The 17,737-nt window shown below is 42.1% G+C and overlaps 2 protein-coding genes across 11 annotated transcripts in view; one reads left to right on the top strand and one right to left on the bottom strand.

Annotated features, from left to right (window-relative positions):
• The window catches only part of RAD51B (RAD51 paralog B), a 364,040-nt gene extending 351,877 nt beyond the window's left edge, over positions 1 to 12,163 (top strand). Inside the window, exons 10-13 of one of the 3 annotated variants that reach the window (XR_014566391.1) lie at positions 6,556 to 6,635; positions 7,242 to 7,372; positions 10,713 to 10,777; positions 12,029 to 12,163. The gene's annotated coding sequence lies outside the window, so the exon portion shown is untranslated. Of the gene's footprint in view, positions 1 to 6,555; positions 6,636 to 7,241; positions 7,373 to 10,712 lie in introns of all 3 variants that reach the window. The other 2 variants (XR_014566392.1, XR_014566393.1) reach the window with 2 other exon arrangements.
• The window catches only part of LOC310848788 (uncharacterized protein), a 137,402-nt gene that overhangs the window by 92,722 nt on the left and 26,943 nt on the right, over positions 1 to 17,737 (bottom strand). The window lies entirely within an intron of this gene.

The raw sequence follows: 17,737 nt of genomic DNA, 5'->3' as shown, positions 1-17,737 counted from the left end.
CTGCCTTTTTCTTTCTTTTCTTTTTTTTACAAAAAGGAAGCCCAAATCTGAGGCATATTCATGAGTTAACAACATGTAGTAATTATATAAACCAAAAGAGAAGTTGGTTGAGAGGTACAGAACAAGCAAACCGCAACATGATTTTTTATTTAAAAAAACAAAATAATCCAGGGTATTTGGACCCCTGAGCTATGCTGGAAAGTGAGGCTAAGCATACAGTTAGCTAATCTGTCTGGAGTGGGTTTATCCAAACCCATTCCAAAAAAAGAAATATGAAAATTGATCAACTTTAAAAAAAACAGCTGTGAATGACTGTTGAGGGAGAGGAATGGAGGGCAGGGCTCATAAGCTCAGTGGGGGGAAGCACTGGGGAATTGCCCATTGCCTCGTTCTTCCTGTCCCACGGACACACCCTCCTGGGGAGAATGCTATACAGCATTCCCTCTGCAGTTTGCCAGATGACCAAGGGCTCAGTTTGGTCTGGTTCTCAAAAAGAATGCATTGGCCAGAACATGTCACTATAGCCGTGAAATAACTTGGCTGCCCAGCTTTGTTATCTGTTTGGCGAGATATCGCTGACATCTGTCTGAGGTTTCTGTGAGTACCAAAACACTCAAGAAGCACACACAGCAGCAGATGAAACCTTGGAATCTATCCAGCAACCTTAATGTGGCTGAGAGGGTTTTATATTGTGTACATGTCCTCCATATATCAGACGTTTCCAGACATGGCAAGGCTGTGCTGCTTTCTGTTGCTTTTCCATGCAGGCAGCTGTGAAGCGACCCAAACGACTATAAGCAGGTTTTCGATATCCCATCTGCACAGCCAAAGAAGGGTTCTTGAGTTTAGAGCAAAGGGAAGTTCTGAAAACTTGCTGCCTAAGCACTCATTAATCTCTTGCATTTGCCTAACTGGCAGTGGCTACACCCATCCTTTCCCAATCCCCACATATGTTTCAAAACAGCACTTGCTGCGGTCCAGCTGCTGCAATCTAATTGTAGTTCAGTAAAGGAGTGTTCAGACAACACCCACACTGAACATGAGAGAGCCAGGCACCTGCAACACTGATGTTCTTGTCAGCCACACATTTGGCATTTGTGCAAAGGAGCCCTATATGCTTGCCGAACACATAGATGTTCCTCCACACAACCAGGAACTCTGGCTAACCCTGCTTTTCACCCTGTGTGGCTGTGTATGGAGGGCTCATTCACTAATAAAATTGTGTGTCCTGTCAGCAACAGCAGGGGGGAAATTCCAATGGGTATATAAGAATTTCCACTAATTTTTAATATTATAAATAGCCTGGACGTAGGTGGCAGATACTCCATCTGGATTTCACTGAGTGACCAGAATGGGATAGGCTTTCTGGGCCACTGTCAAATAAAACTCTTTATACGTAGGTTTAGAATATTATAATGAAGAGGTGGGGGATCTTTTTGGCACCCTGGGCCACAACCTTATCAGGATCAGCGCCATGGACCAAATTTGACAAGTGGCAGCAAGCAAAACTTACTAAAACAAGTTCCACCCCTTCCATTTTAGCAGGACTTTTGATGCAAATCCCTTCCAGAATCAGGAAGGGGGTTGCATTGAATGCTGCTGAACTAAGCAGGATTTAACCCTTGCTTATCAGCTGATGGCACACAAACAGCTCCTGCTTCCCTGGGAATATGTCACTGGTCACTGCAATCAAGCTGGTCATGATGTAGGGGAATTTCTGCCTGGGCGGGAACTCAGCATGACTCAGATTACCTCATTAGCCTTTGGAGGGAAATATCTTTCACTGAAGAGTATATGTTCTTGAAGTGCAGCCAGCCATTTCAGCTCCTTTCCTGTTTATACATAGTGTGTGCCAAATTACACATACATCCTGTGTTAACCCATTGAAGGCAGTTGCTTTGGGCCTTGCTCAGGAGTTTTCCTGTACTTTTGCCGCAGAGTTGTTCACACGTTCATGGTGTTTTCTTTTATATTAATTAGTCTGGCATTGATATCAACTTCTAGTCCCCTATAAGCATGGGAGGAATCCACTGTTCCTCCTTTTTGCTTTAATCTGCACCTAACGCTGTGTTGCCACTATTGTAGCGTTGTTGTTGTTTTGTCCTGGGACAAAAGGTAACTACATAATGAAAAAACAAATGTGTTCATGCAGCATGATTTCCAGGCCCCTACCACCCTGATTGTGAGGGCCAATGAATATTTGTCCAGAGGCAACTAGTGCACATAAGTAGGTAACTGGACTCAGGAGGACCAAACTACACAATATGTGAACTGCATCTTGGCGGGGGGTGGGGGGGTGGAGAGAATTAATTAGAATAGAGGAAGAAATCCAGTTAGGACCAGAGCACAGGTGGTGGTGGCTTTAAAATGCAAACCTCTCCCCACTTCCACCATCTTCCCTCCTAGGGCAAACAGCAGATTTGGGGAGCCATTTTCAGCAGGAGCACAGTGCAGGGGTAATGGGTTAAACACTCCCTCCTCCACTGGTGTTATGATGCCAATCCAGCTACAAGCCCGCTGATGGCTGGTTAAACTACACAGAGAGACAGCCCTTAACGTAGCATGTTTGGAATTTCCCCTAGGTGTGTAAATGTCACTTACTTGTCATACCACATGGCACAAATGGTTTCTGGTATTTAAAAAAAAAAAATCCAACTGCTATAGTAACATGTTATTCCTGCATTATTAAGTCGACCACAGCCCACCAGCCTTGTAGTGTGATCCTGTAGGACCCGACCAGCCCTCTTGCTTTTGTAGTTCCAGGTAGCAGAAACAGAAGGCTTGTGAAGCCCATGGTCAGCCACTACACATGGAGGGTGATGGTATTCAGCTTGGATGGCCTGCTAACTGGCAACAGACCCCACTGCTGGCGGGTGCTGCTGCCAGTGGTCTGTCTGCCAGCTACAGGCAGGCGGGCTTCAGAGAAGAAGCAAGTTGTATCAAGTTTTCCTTGATCAGGAAGCATGGGGAGCTACCTTATACAAAGTCAGACTACATGTCCATCTAACCCGGTATTACCTGAGGAGAAGCCGCTCTCCAGGGACCCAGGCCTTTCCTATTACCTGCTGCCCATTCCTTTTTGGTTGGAGATGCCAGGGATTCAACCTGGAACCTTTTAAGTGCAAAGCATGTGCTCTGCCACTTTGGCTGGGGTCCCTCCCTTTAAAAGAAGTATGTTGCAAGGGGCTCACAAAAGTCTCTCACCCAGTTTATTGACCAGGTCCACACCTGCTTAGTTTCAGTGTTACTGCAGCACAGTTCCTGTTGTTGAGCCCCGATTAGTTCAGCAGCCTTAGCAACAACCTTATGTTGAACTCTCTTTTTTAAAGCAATGCCTTAGCAGACCAGGGAGAGCCTGCGCCTTATCCATTAATCTGTTTCCTCAGCCTTTCCAGCACAGCATGTCACCAACTATGAAAAGCAAGCATGCATACTCAACTCTCTCACACACCCCAGTAATGATAAACTAATACTCTTCTTGATTACAGCTCATTATTTAAGCTTCATAAAACACTCAGCCAGTGTTATTATTAAGAGAATAATGCAATAATTAATACAGGGGTTAATTGTTATTCCATGCTAGTGCTTTCCCAGGAAGTGGATGTTATCTCTCAGGGCCCACACTGCAGATTCCAGACTGATGTTTCCTTGAGAGAGTTCCTACTAGCACAATAACTTGCAACAGGCCAAAGGTTGCTCTAATTTACTGCACAAGATTTGTTAAGAGCACAGCTGGCACAGGATGAGACAGCATCACCTCATCCCTGTACAGGCCTCCCTTGGACGCTTCTGTACAATCTTTTTCCTGTGTTCCAAAATTCATCCCTTATGTGCTGCCAAAGATAAGACCAAGGAGTATTCATGTGCATGTATAGATGAGATGAGAATGGGTATCTTATTGCAGTTGGGTGACCGTCTATAATCTTAACTATTAAAACAGAGTGATTTCAGTTTACCTGTTTCCATGTGCTGGGCAAATCTTACCACCCACAATCAGAATGAGCTCTATGAGCAGCAATCTCCCCCTAATGGCTACCAAACATGGGTGGGCAGGAGGCCCACTGGTGGTACGCCCAATGGTGGAGGCCAGCAAAAAGCCCCACAATAGGGCATTCTCAGGGTGGGATCAAACCAGTCCACTGGAACCTGAGCCAATCTCCCTACTATCATGCAACAGCATCCAGTTCCAATATGGACCTGATATTTGTGCCAGCCTGGAATTTGCACAGGGATCAGGTCTGATCATTATCCCCTCCTTCAATTGCAGCAGGCATGAGCAATTGTGGGTGTGGCAGTGGATCCACAAAGACCCAGCAACAGGGTGGGGTTTTTAACTGTGCCCTTAGGGAATCAAAATTCCCACTGGCTGGCTGTTGCTTTAATTAAGCTTGCAATGTGTCTGAGAAATCATAAGTGCCCTATCTCCTTCCAATGTAACTGGAACTGCAGGGTCCCTCCGCCAATCTTACACTGGTCACACAAGCAGCCTCTGAGCTCTTAAACAAATAAACAGTGGTGCCATAAGAAGAAGCCTTTGGGACGGAAGTCCAGGGCACCCACTCTGAAGAATGAGCAGAAAGGCCCCCAAATGGAGTCATTTTGAACTCACAGCTGTCCATGGAGGCACAGGTCTATTCTGTGTCCAGGGCATCTGTCTACCAGAGACCCTACCTACCCGCAGACTATCTCGCCAGAGTGGTGCATGCTCTGGTTATCTCCCGCTTGGACTACTGCAATGCACTCTACATGGAGCAGCTGGACTGGTCACTGGGAGTGGCCGCCAAGACCATATAACAACGGTCCTAAAAGACCTACATTGGCTCCCGAGCACAATTCAAAGTGTTGGTGCTGACCTTTAAAGCCCTAAACGGCCTCTGCCCAGTGTACCTGAAGGAGTGTCTCCACCCCCATCGTTCTGCCCGGACACTGAGGTCCAGCTCCGAGGGCCTTCTGGCGGTTCCCTCACTGTGAGAAGTGAGGTTACAGAGAACCAGGCAGAGGGCCTTCTCGGTAGTGGCACCTGCCCTGTGGAACGCCCTCCCATCAGATGTCAGGGAAATGAACAACTATCCGAGTTTTAGAAGACAGCTGAAGGCAGCACTGTTTAGGGAAGCTTTTAATGTTTTATTAGTTATTGTGTTTCTAATATCCTGTTGGAAGCCACCTTGAGTGGCTTGGGAGGCCTGGCCAGATGGCCGGGGTATAAGTAATAAATTATTATTAAATTATTATTATTATTATTATTATTATTATTATTATTATTATTATTATTATTATGCTGGCTTTCCACATTTTGTTTTATTTATTTTATCTAACAAAATTTATATACTGCTTGAGTATAGGAAAACCTCTAAGCAGTTTACAAAACTACCTAACTAACTAAAAAACCCATTTTGAATAACATAGGATGCCCATTGGTCCATCTGGCTCAGTAGTGATCAGTGACTGGAAGTGGCTCTCCAGGGATTCAGACTGGGGACTTTCCCAGCCCTGCCTGAAAATGCTGGGGTTTGAACTGTGACTTTCTGCATGGCAAAGCAGGTCCTCTGCCACTGAGCTATGGCCTTCCACACATTATCGTCTCAAAGGGGGTGTGGCATAATACCGTTAAGTCCAGAATCTAACACTACCTAAGTGCACTAATGTGAAAAAGAAGCCAAAGAGCACAAATGAATTGGACCTTAGAATTAGCTAGTTCCTTCCTGTAATCATAGCAGTTAAATTTGCAACTTACAAAGTTTACTATCTATAGGATGCCATTCTACTATGCAGAAATTTGTGACATATTTAATTTTCCCTCCTGGTGGGCTTTTTATTAACTTGATGCATCTTAGCACCTCCATTAATATCACTTAAAACATAAAAGGGGATTCCAGCCAGTAGCTATTTTGGCGTGGGATTCAGCCACATACCACCAAATTTAGGTTGTGCAGTTACGATTGTTTGGGAGGTATTGTGAAATGAATCAGTTACGTACCCTCAAAGATCAGACTTTTGCAAAAAGAAAAGTAATAGGAAAATGCACTGGAAACTGTGGGGTAAAACTGGCTTTGATGCAGCAGCATCTAACCTTCCCTAACCTGCTCAATAACAAGTTGTCTGGAAATACCCAATGAAATTATGTTGTAGGACATAGTATTTGACATGTTTTGTAGATGTTGTCAAGCACCCGTTTTAAGTATTACATCAGCACGAATATGAATATACTTTTAAATGAGCCTCTCCAAACTAAATAGAGGCACTCTTTGCAACTTGTGCTTTGCTAACCCATGAAGCTTTTCCTTTTCCTGTTACATCCCTTCCTAAGCTTCTTCATAAAAAGAGGGAGTAGAATACCTTTGTAAGTCCCTTTTCTCATACCAAGAAACACTACCTGGTAAACTCACCCTCAGTAGATTGTCCATTTGGAAGGTTTGTTTTTAATTTGTCCTGTAAGTTACATTGAGTGGCTCAATTTTTGAGCTAGAATGGTGGTGTGTAATTGTCCTTAGTACATAACAAATCATAATTACATAACAAACAACCAAATAACAAAAGTATTTTCTTCTCTGACAGTGGCACTCTTAGGGTCAAGCACAGCACAGAATCTGCTACCTGCTCTCTAGAGATGATACATTGGGAGAGAGAGGAAGAAGGTAACCTTGACTCTCATGTTCTTGACACTTCATAAAAATTAAGTATTTTGTTAAGAGGTGATCTTCCTCTGCAGGATAAAATTTTAAAGTCTCACAGGTATAAGGCTCATTGTCGCTCCAGTATTTAGTAGGCCTAGTAGGACTAGGAAGCCAGAGCAGTAGCCAAAAGATTAAGCATGGGAAAATGGATATTGTCAAGGTTTGTTTTGCTTAACGGGAACTGCATAACAAAGAAGATAAGGATACTCCACAGATGTTTGTGAAGATTATGAAGTCTGAATAGAATCCTAGAGTTAAAGAAGATTATATAATTATCATTGTTATTAACAGTGTTGCGAATGGATAAAGGCAAGAGGAATAAGTTACAATGGAGGAAATATGATTTATGATTATATGGATATTTTTTTCGTTCTATCTCCACTTTCTTCCACAACACACAAATATAGACACTGCTATGAATAGCATAAAAAAGTCATTTCCAGAACTATGCTATACTGATGTGAGGAAGAAAGTAAGTAGGCTGCTCTTTGGCTGACTTTAAACCAGGCCAGCTGCATTTTGTTTTGTTTTTTGGTTGCATGTGTCATTTTTCTCTCTTTTCTTAAGGTCAGCCTCAATGCTCAATGAATAAGCAATTGTAAATCTGTACACACTTTAATGGATGCAAACCATATTAGCAATGGCTTTAGAGAGGTTTTCTGAAGGGCAAAAACATTCCACCCTCATTCATCACGAAGGTAAGAGCTAGTTCAGATGCTCATCATTCTCGGGACTAGATGTGTGGTAGGGTGTCGGATGTGCATATTTGCTTGACTTTGATGGCACATAAGCCACACCACACACTATATGCATGGTGGAGAGGATACATATATGCCTACAGGTTTTCCAGAGTGATGAGCATGTAAAATGCCTTTTACTTACTAAGCACCCCATTTTGAAAGTTTTGGTAAAACATGCAACCCAATTTAACTATGAAAGGAATGCTGGGTGTACCCCTGTAATCTGTTGTGATATGGAGCTCATTTTTGCTGGAAGCAAGCGTATGCATGCAATGTGCAACATTATCGCCATGGAATCAATGAAGAATTCACTCAGGTTAATGCCACTGTATTCCATTCGAGGCAGCATTAGGCTTGATTGCCTCATATGTTTCAGGTAATCCTATTCATGGTTATCTGGCTGGATATACCAAGTGAAGAGGAACCCCCCCCCCCGAGTTCCCTATGCAAGTTACACATAAGTTCCCCTTTCTGCAAGTAAAAGATGTCCAGACAGTACATGCTCGTTTTGTTGCTCGCTCTTCCTCTTTCAGTGGAAGCTCTTACATAGGGAGGAAGAAAGTGTGGTCTGTTAACCAGATATGCTTCATATGTGCACCAATATGGAGAAGTACATAGGGGTGTCGTAGCACAATATTTCCAGTTACAGATAGGTAGCCGTGTTGGTCTGCCATAGTCAAAACAAAAAAAATTCCTTCCAGTAGCACCTTAAAGACCAACTAAGTCAGTTCTTGGTATGAGCTTTCGTGTGCATGCACACTTCTTCAGATACACAGCACCTTAAAGACCAACTAAGTCAGTTCTTGGTATGAGCTTTCGTGTGCATGCACACTTCTTCAGATACACTTCTTGTGTATCTGAAGAAGTGTGCATGCACACGAAAGCTCATACCAAGAACTGACTTAGTTGGTCTTTAAGGTGCTGTGTATCTGAAGTGTGCATGCACACGAAAGCTCATACCAAGAACTGACTTAGTTGGTCTTTAAGGTGCTACTGGAAGGAATTTTTTTTGTGGCACAATATATTTGACTACAGGCCCTTATTTACACGATTCTGTCTCTGTACACTAAGGGTACTATTAGAATATGACCCAGGGGCTTTAAGCATGTCCAGGGTCTTTTGCATTGGTCACAGGACTCCTTTCACCCTCCTCCTTAATTTTGTTAAAACGTATTTAAAAATACCTTTATCTACAGGGATGTTGGGCATGCTCCAAAGCACAGTGCCAGTGAAACCCCAGCCACTCATCATCTTAATGTGCTCAGAGACCCAAATCTGCATCTATACATCAGCATTTGCAAATACTATGTAGATTTGTCTCATGTGCTGAGACATTGCCCTGAGTTATTTAAGTATCAAGCTCTGCATGCAGATATATGTGGACTGATGGGCTGCTGGGATGTTGTAGTTTGATGGTACTTAAGCGTTTGGGAAATGACAAACTTCAGAGAGACAAGATGAGGATTAAAGAAAAAAACCGAACATACATACTTCCCAACACTATCACCATTTTAAGAAATATGTTTCAAATTAAGCTCTTCATCATACAAACAAGCCCTAATATTGATCCCCATAAAATTCATTCATGTTTTCCTAAATTTAGTATTTAACAGTGATATTAATACTATGATGAGAAGCCAAAAAGGAAACCATTCAGATCAATAGCTTACAATAAAGCTTAGTAGGCTGAAATGACTTGGGAGGCTTGCAGTAAAATCCACCAACTGGATAGCTCAGTTAGTTAGTGCGTGGTGCTGATAATGCCAAGGTTGCAGGTTCGATCTCCATATGGGACAGCTGCATATTTCTGCATTGCAGGGGGGTGGACTAGATGATCCTAAGGGTCCTTCCAAGTCTACAATTCTATGATTCTGTCATCTTCTTGATAAATGGGGGTATTATATGGCGCGGCTTTGTATTAAGTCAGACTACAGAATCATCTATCCCAGCATGTCTATTTAACTAGCAGTGACTCTACAAGGCCCAATATAGTTTTAGATGGCAATGCCAAGGATTAAACATGAGAATTTCCAAGGCAAAGCATGCTTGCTATCAAGAAGCAATGGCTAGGAAAATAAAACATAAGTTTCATCCACACACAAAATCAAAGTGCGTTAGTTCGGGGATAATTAGCTAAACAGCAGCACAGAGAAGACTCTGGGAGTAGAGTCAATCATGTGAGCACAAATATGTCAGCAATGTGACATTGCTGCAAAATGTCAAATATTATTTTGGGTCCTATTAGTAGACACAAAAGATCTAGGTCTAGGACACTGGAAACAACTGGGGCTTTGTATTCTTTAGGGATGGAGAGATGGAGTAATGTCTCACGTCAAGCTTCACTTAAAAGAGAAAGACACAAGTCAGTCTTCCCCAACTTGTAGTTTTGGACTACAAGTCCCATTAGCCCTAGCTAACACGGTTCGTTGAAGTCCAAGAATTCTGGCCAGAGAAGATACACTGGAAAGTAGAAAATCCTGTAAAAGGTATAGATTCCACAATATATCTGGAACTGGAAATTACTGGCCTATGGAAAGCCTGCTGTTGGTGACGGTGATGGAATACATTGCTTAGGAAAGTTCTCAAGTTACCGACTGGCATTTATGAGAAGTTAAGCATCAGTGAGAGATAGCTTAAGTTGTTGCAAACATTGCTTCACCATAGAAGCTTGAACTAATTTGCTCTCGAGATTTCTTCAAGTCCTGTGATGGTGATGCTGTGATTCTGATAAGGATTTACATGTTCAGAATCAGCACATGATACAGCACTTATGGAACTCAAAATACAGATGGTCTTTTGGTCTTCTATGTGTAAAAAAAATCTCCTGCAGCTAGAAATCATATTCCAGTGGAAAAGGCTAGTTTTGGATTCTTTCCCCTGGCATGTTGTATATAGAAGGATTGATCCAAATTGTTAGTTTAACTTAAATTCCATTGACGTCTTGGGAAACTACAGTATGTCATGATTAACTTGCCCCATTGATTTTAAGTGCACTTAAGTTCAACTAATTTAGCTTGGGTCCAACTTGGAGAGTTTTATTTTACAAAGGCATAGTACTTACACAATTACACAATTTCCCCTCTTCCATTCTGAAGTGGTGCAAAGCCACTGTCTAGAACAACCAGCATTCTGATTTGATCAGCAGATTGGTCAATTGTTAACCTGACTACATTGGGCCATTTAAACTAGATAATTTGTTGTCATTAAGTTAATAAGAGTGGAGGGCAGTTGTTTTTGATTGTTGGATATATTTTAAGTAACTATGGGTTAAGTAAGGTTGGTTTTTGGTTTTCCCCAGATAACACAATCCTGCTGTTACTAAGCTTTTACAAGCTGTAGTTGGAGATGAAACGAACAATTCAGGTAAAATAATATCTTCCCCATGTTCTTTTCAAACTTTCAGCTTCAGAATGTTCCCTTTATATTTGTGGCTGGGTTCTTGCTGGAAAGGAAAAGCTCCTAACTGTTCTAACAGCAATTTCAAACTGATCAGAAAACATGGGAAACCCATTTGAGAAAGTGTTTTGAGAAGATCTCTATATTTTATTAAAGTTAAGTACATCAGCCCTGCTGACTCAAACCAAAGGCCCTTGTATCCTCTTCTCACAGTGGCCAACCTAGATTCAGGTAGGTAGCCATGTTGGTCTGACACAGTTGAAATATGTAAATAAAATAAAATAACTGTCCAGTAGCACCTTAGAGACCAACTAAGTTTGTTCTTGGTATAAGCTTTCGTGTGCATGCACACTTCTTCAGATACACCAAAACAGAAGTCACCAGACCCTTATATATAGTGGGAGGGGAGGGTGGGGTGGGGTTTTTCTCAGGAGGGTAGTAGGAGATGGGTGATTGACTCAATGAGTATGGTAAACCTGTTGATGACTGTTAACTGCAATTAGTCCTACAGGAAAAAGCAAGGGATAGTATGCAGATGATTAGCATATATAATGAGACAGGAATCCAATATCTCTATTAAGACCATGTCTCTCCATAGTTTTCAGTTTAGTGATAAGTTGTAATTCAACAACTTCTCTTTCAAGTCTGTTTCTGAAATTCTTTTGTAATAAGACAGCTGCTTTGAGATCCTGTATTGAATGTCCTGGGAGATTGAAGTGTTCTCCTACTGGCTTCTCTGTCTTGTGATTCCTGATGTTAGTGGCCAACCTGACGTCTATGGAAAACTCACCTGAAAGACTTGAGCACAACACTTTCCCTATTTGAATTCTTCAGCAACTGTTATTCATGAATATACTGTCACCAATACTGGGGGAAGGACACTTAGCCAGGGTGAGGAGTAGCTGTTGGCAGCCTTCTTATCCTTTGTGAATTTGTCTAATCCCATTTTAAAGCTGTCCATGTTGGTGGCCACCACACCATCTTTTGGCAGCCAATTATTCAGTTTCAGTATGTGCTCCCTCTTGTCCTGTCCTGAATCTTCCAATACTCAGCTTACTTGGAGGACCCTGATCCTAGTATTATGAGAGAGGGAGTTTATTAATATTGAGGTTTAGGGTATTTTCAGGTCACTTTTCCAGGTCCAAGTGACTGAAGGATGTATGTAATGTCCTTATCTTCTTTGGGCTATTTATTCAGTCTTTCCTCTTTTTGTCTTAGCTGCAGCTGCTGTTGATTCCTCTATACCTCTCTTCTGAATGAAGGACAATAAACCCATTTATTTCCCTTTGGTACATCTCTGCCCTTATCTTACCTCCACTTCTGAATTAGTTCCTCTGCAAGAGGGAATTCCTTCGCCTGAATTAATTGAATATCCTTTTGTTGATCTACTGCCATAGGAACCAGAGTGCGCTTTGTAAAAAATCCACTTGAGTACATTTTGTTACGCAAACAGCTCTGGACACAGCATTGTCAGGATCATTTAGAAGACACCGGAGCAAAGATATTCCTTCCTCCTCCCCTGCCTTCGGGAATTGCTGCTCACACTGTAGACACTCCACAGAACTGATTGCAGACCTTGAGCTGCTCTGTTTATATGACTTGTTCAGTCTCCAATTGCTCATTGGTCCAGTCATTTGGAAAGCTGCATGGAGCTGTCCCACAGGGAATTAGAACATGGTGTCATTTTAGTCTCTGCCTTTCCCAGCCTGATGTCTGTTTGTTTTTATTTTCTTTAACACAACATCTGTCCCACATCGTGGAGAGATTTCACAATTTGGAACTTGCAGCAAATAAAGACACAGGATCAACAAGCTCCAGAAGTTTGCTATTAGCTGCTGCTTTTTTTTTTCTCTTGCAAAGGACACTGGGTCAACTACTTGTTCTCTATGGATCTCAAACTGTCTGTATTTATTTTACTGTTCATTATAGGGCCATGTTGGAATCTGCAAACAAACCATCATCTCTACTGCAGATGCCCTATTTCCATGTGTGGATTCCATTTAGGGTCCAAATTAGAATTTCCATTGGATCTCAAATAAAACAGATTTCAGGTTTTGTAAATTGAGTGCTGTTGAGCTCTGTAGCAACATTTTAGCGGCAAATCCCTATATCCAGCCTAGTGTGAAGCTGTTATTCCATCAACCACTGTCTGCGTTTATGAGGCCTAGCTTCTAGGAAAGGGTTTATGTTTGCCTCAACACCCCTACATTCCCACAGCCAAGTCCCAGACACTTTGGGGCCCCTGTGAGAAGAATGGAAGAAACTGGAGCTTTTTATTTTATAGGTGACAAAGGACAGAGCTGAGTAGCTGCATGTACAGTGGGACCTGTGAATAATGTGGCTTTTGGCAAACGTTCAGCTGAAAGAAGGGCTTAAATCAGTATTTATTTTCAAGTGTGTTCAGAACATAAAAACACTTAAAAGTTACTGTTAATTGTCCTGGATTAGAATAGTTATACACAGTGCTCAAATTACTGAGGGAGCAGGAAGAAAGGGGGTGTTAATTAAATCCACAACCCCTGTCCTAAACTCCCACCAACTTTAGCCAAACTGTATCCACTCCGTAGCCTTGTAAAAATTGCAGTTAACAGAAAGGAAGAGGCCAGCTCCTCCCTTGCTCGCCTCTGATTCAAAAATTGGATATACAGATTAAGAGGCTGGGTTTTTCTTTATTACTCAAACTCATTTTTGATTCAGCACAGAAAGCCATATTTGCAACTATTTGAGGGCAAGTGTTCATGTTCTGTATTCACAGACAAAAATGGAATTGGAAAGGTACATCTCCTAACTAGCAGATAATGTGGTATAGCTGTTGCTGAAGTATAAACATGGCCTTCAAGGTACTTTGCTAGCTGATGCAGCTCCTTCTCCAAAGACTCAAAGTGTTATTTGGAGAAGGGGCTACAGGAGAAAAAACAGCTGGGGAAGCTGCAAGGGGAAGACAATCTTCCCTCCAGATGTTGCTGAACTACTGCTCTTGTCATACTTGCCCATTGGTCACGCTTGCCAGGGCTGATGGGACTCGTAGTTCAGCAACATCTAAAGGGCCAAAGGTTACCCGCACCAGGTTTAAGCACTTCTTCACCTCTCCACCACTTCCTCCCTGCAAACTACCCACTCCTGCTGCAGAAAAGCAGAGGTGAGCATTTGCATACATGAATTGGTCAACCTAAATTCCGTTTGACTCCTTCCCTTTGGGGTATCACAGGGCATGTGGGAGCTCAGAATAAAACCTTCATTTCTCTTTCTCCTGATGAGCCCTTATTTACTAAGTAATAACCCTCACTATTTTTGAGGGGGGGGAAATTCCTTCCAGTAGCACCTTAAAGACCAACTAAGTTAGTTCTTGGTATGAGCTTTCGTGTGCATGCACACGAAAGCTCATACCAAGAACTAACTTAGTTGGTTTTTAAGGTGCTACTGGAAGGATTTTTTATTTTTTATTTTACTATGGCAGACCAACACGGCTACCTATCTGTAACTATTTTTGAGGGGGTCAAGATGATATATTAGCTCCGTATCTATGTGCAGGATTGTTTTTGTTACACAAATTGCAAGCACAGAAGGCCTGATTCAGATCAGGAACGTAGAAGGCAGCTTGCCCATTGCCAAGGCCCTGACTTGGCTCACCCCCTTTCTGCATGCTAACAATTAGGATGGGGGGGACTCCCATTTGCTTTTTTCCCCTTACACAAATTGCAATCACAGGTGTACCAATCTGATTGGGACCAGTGTGGGAGGAAAACTGTTACCCCCCCAAACCCTCCCATTTATTATTTTTGTTGATGTTGTTATTATATGCTGCTCCATGTCTAAACTGACTTCTAAGCTGTTTACAAAATATAAAAGGCAAATATACTAATTATAATCTATGATTAAAACATGCCATAAAGCAGTATTATAAAAATAATACAACAGCAAAAACAGGAGATCCAGATCAAGGGATCAGGAAATGCTGGTATAAACAGATGTGTCTCCAAGAGCTAGTGGAATGCCAATACAGATTCTCAAATCTCAAATGTCAACAGGGAGGACATTCTATAGATCCTGTACAACCAATAAGAAAGCCTGCCTTTGCATTACAAGTCAGCAGCAGCAGGACTGATCTTATAATGCTCTTATAGGGATATAGATAGGAAGTCAGTGTTTCCAATAACCTGGCCCAGCATTGTTTAGGGTGCTATATGTAAGTAACATATTGGGTCCTCTCAAAATACGGGCATGGCTATGAAGTTAACGTATCATCTAGCTTGGCCCTCAGTGTACCCAATGGAATTCTAAAGATAGGTCCAAGTGACCTCTCTATTCATACGCCCAACTGTTTTAGAAACTATCCTGATATAACTTACTGGATTGTGTGTTTCTTTTTGGCATGGCCACACTGTTTGCTGTTTCTTTCCTATCAGCAGTTATGTCCTGGAAGCCAGTAACTTAATTTATCGGAAGAGGTGTGTGGAATCTCAAGCCTGCTTGGCAGCCTCACTCACTGACCTTAGCAAACTAAGGCTCTGGTGAATCAAGAGTGATGGCAGCTGCGTATTAACTAGTTCCCACCTTCTAACAAAAAGGTGCTGCCCTGCTCAGCTAAATCGCCTTGTGTGCCTCCTCAGCCAGAGCACCGTGGGAGAGAGCTGTGTCTCACTCAGCTAAGCCTGCACCTACCAAGCAGCCAGGATCCCATTGCTGGGCTAGAAGGGAGGGAAGATAAGTGTTTGAATGTATTTTTAATCTTTTGTTGGAAGCCGCCCAGAGTGGCTGGGGAAACCCAGCCCAGAGTATAAATAATAAATTATTTATTATTATTATTATTATTATTAGTAGTAGTAGTAGTAGTATGTTTGGGGAATGTGACTGTGAACACACAATACACGCAAAGCACATTCCTCTCCCCCCACCCCAAAATCCTAATAACTGCAGTTTGTCAATGGTGGTAGGATTTGTAGCTCTGAGGAGCAAAGTACAGTTCCCATAATTGTTGGAGAAGGGAAATGTGTTTTAAATGTATGGTGTGTACATGGTTTGTGTTTTCCTCACTCCAGCAGTCCACCTCAAGTTTGTAATGCATGGTCTGGGAACCCACATGCCAATAGATCCACAGTCAGTTAGTTGCACTGGGAACCTTGTGTGATGCATTTGTGTGAGTTGCTTTCCCTTGTAGAGACAATAAATTGCATACTGAATTTTCAACATTAAGGGACACAAGGAATGAAGCGGAACCGAGGACTCAGTGGCCCTCTTCTCTCCCTCTAATCGCTCTTCTCCCTTCTTGCCACTATTGCTAATGCTTCCAAGAGAGGGGTTTCTTTAAAGGAGCCTATGTGTGCATCAGCACTGATGCAGGCAGTAGCTCTCCAGGGCCCCATACAAAGAGAAGTAATTTCCAGCTCGGTTAGCTGAGACCCTTTTAATTGGCCATGTACCAGGAATTGAATCTGGGATCTTCTGCACACAAAGAATGTACTCAACCCTAGAAGATGCCACCTATATTACAGCAGCAACTGTGTAGTAGTAGGGAATATGAATCATCAGCTCCCTTCTCAAGCACTTTTGATGTTATTTACATCAAGACTTAGTAGTACAAATAAAATGTGACAGATATGTTGTAAACCACCCTGAGATCTATGGGTATAAATTTATTTATTTACTTATTTAATGCTAATTAGTTTTGCAAAAGATGAGAAGAGTTCATTTTCTGAATTCCTTAATCAAGAGCAAGTGGATTTCAGCTGAGACTGCAGTTCCTACAGTGACGGGTGATTCACACTACACCTTTGGGATCATGGCAAAGGACAAAAATCACACATTTCAAAGAATGGACTCCAAAGCAGAGAAGCCTCTTGCTTGATTGGCTCTGAACCCTCATCCTTGGTATGCAGCATCTTTTGTTCTTGCTCTGCTATGTTACAGAGTCAGCTGTTTAGTTCCTAGGTGAAATGACACATCTGCGTCATCTTTCATCTTGGTCAATTACTGTAAAAACAATTCTGCTAAATCCCAGAATTTTAAAAGATGATGATAGTACTTCATAAGTCATGTTGAGATTTTAGTTTTGTTTTAGAATTGCATCAACCATAAGCCAAAGTTAAAAACAAGGCACGGCGACAAAGTAAACACAAGCCATGTACTGCACAAGTCGAGATATGTAAGTAAGGGAATATAACTAAAGGGCTGAGACATCTTCAGATGTGGTTTTCAGGCTCATGGCTTCAGAAACTTGTGTGTGGGCCATTGTGTGTGCAGGGGGGCAGAGGGCTGAACCTCAGTGGAATTTAGTATCTTGTGTGCCCAGGCTCTGTGACCTTATTTACCTATTTTACATTTTATAGCCTACTCTGTAATCCAGGAACATATGCTCAAGGCTGCTTATATTAAAATTAGAACACAAATAGCTTAAAGGAAACAATCACTTCAGCTAATAGCAGGAGCATTTCCAAGTGACAAGATGCACAAACAATTGGCTAAATACAGAATTAGGACTGTAGGCAGAATCTAAATTGCAGAAATCACAGACTGATAAATTTGGCAAAACTGCATTTTTCAGCTCACCTGCCATTCCAACATACAGTGGTATCTCGGTTTACAAACTTAATCCATTCCAGAAGTCTGTTCTTAAACTGAAACTGTTCTTAAACTGAGGCACACTTTCCCTAATGAGGCCTCCCACCGCCAGTGCCCTTCCACCGTTTGGATTCCATTCTTAGACCGAGATAAAGTTTGCAAACCAGGGCACTACTTCCAGTTTTGTGGAGTTCGTAAACTGAATAGTTCCTAAACAGGGCTGTTCTTAAACCGAGGTACCACAGTATTTGAATCGTTCCCTGAGTCTTAGATGGCATCTTCCCTGTGGATCTTCACCACAAGGTAACTCAAAAGACACCACACTTTAGGGGAAATAGTGACAGGAAGACACTATAAAAAGCTGGGGAC

The sequence above is a fragment of the Podarcis gaigeae genome (genome assembly GCF_964106915.1).
Source record: "Podarcis gaigeae genome assembly, chromosome: 1".
NCBI lineage: Eukaryota > Metazoa > Chordata > Lepidosauria > Squamata > Lacertidae > Podarcis > Podarcis gaigeae.
The sequence above is the reverse complement of the archived record's forward strand: the minus strand, read 5'-3'. Positions and strand labels throughout refer to the sequence as shown.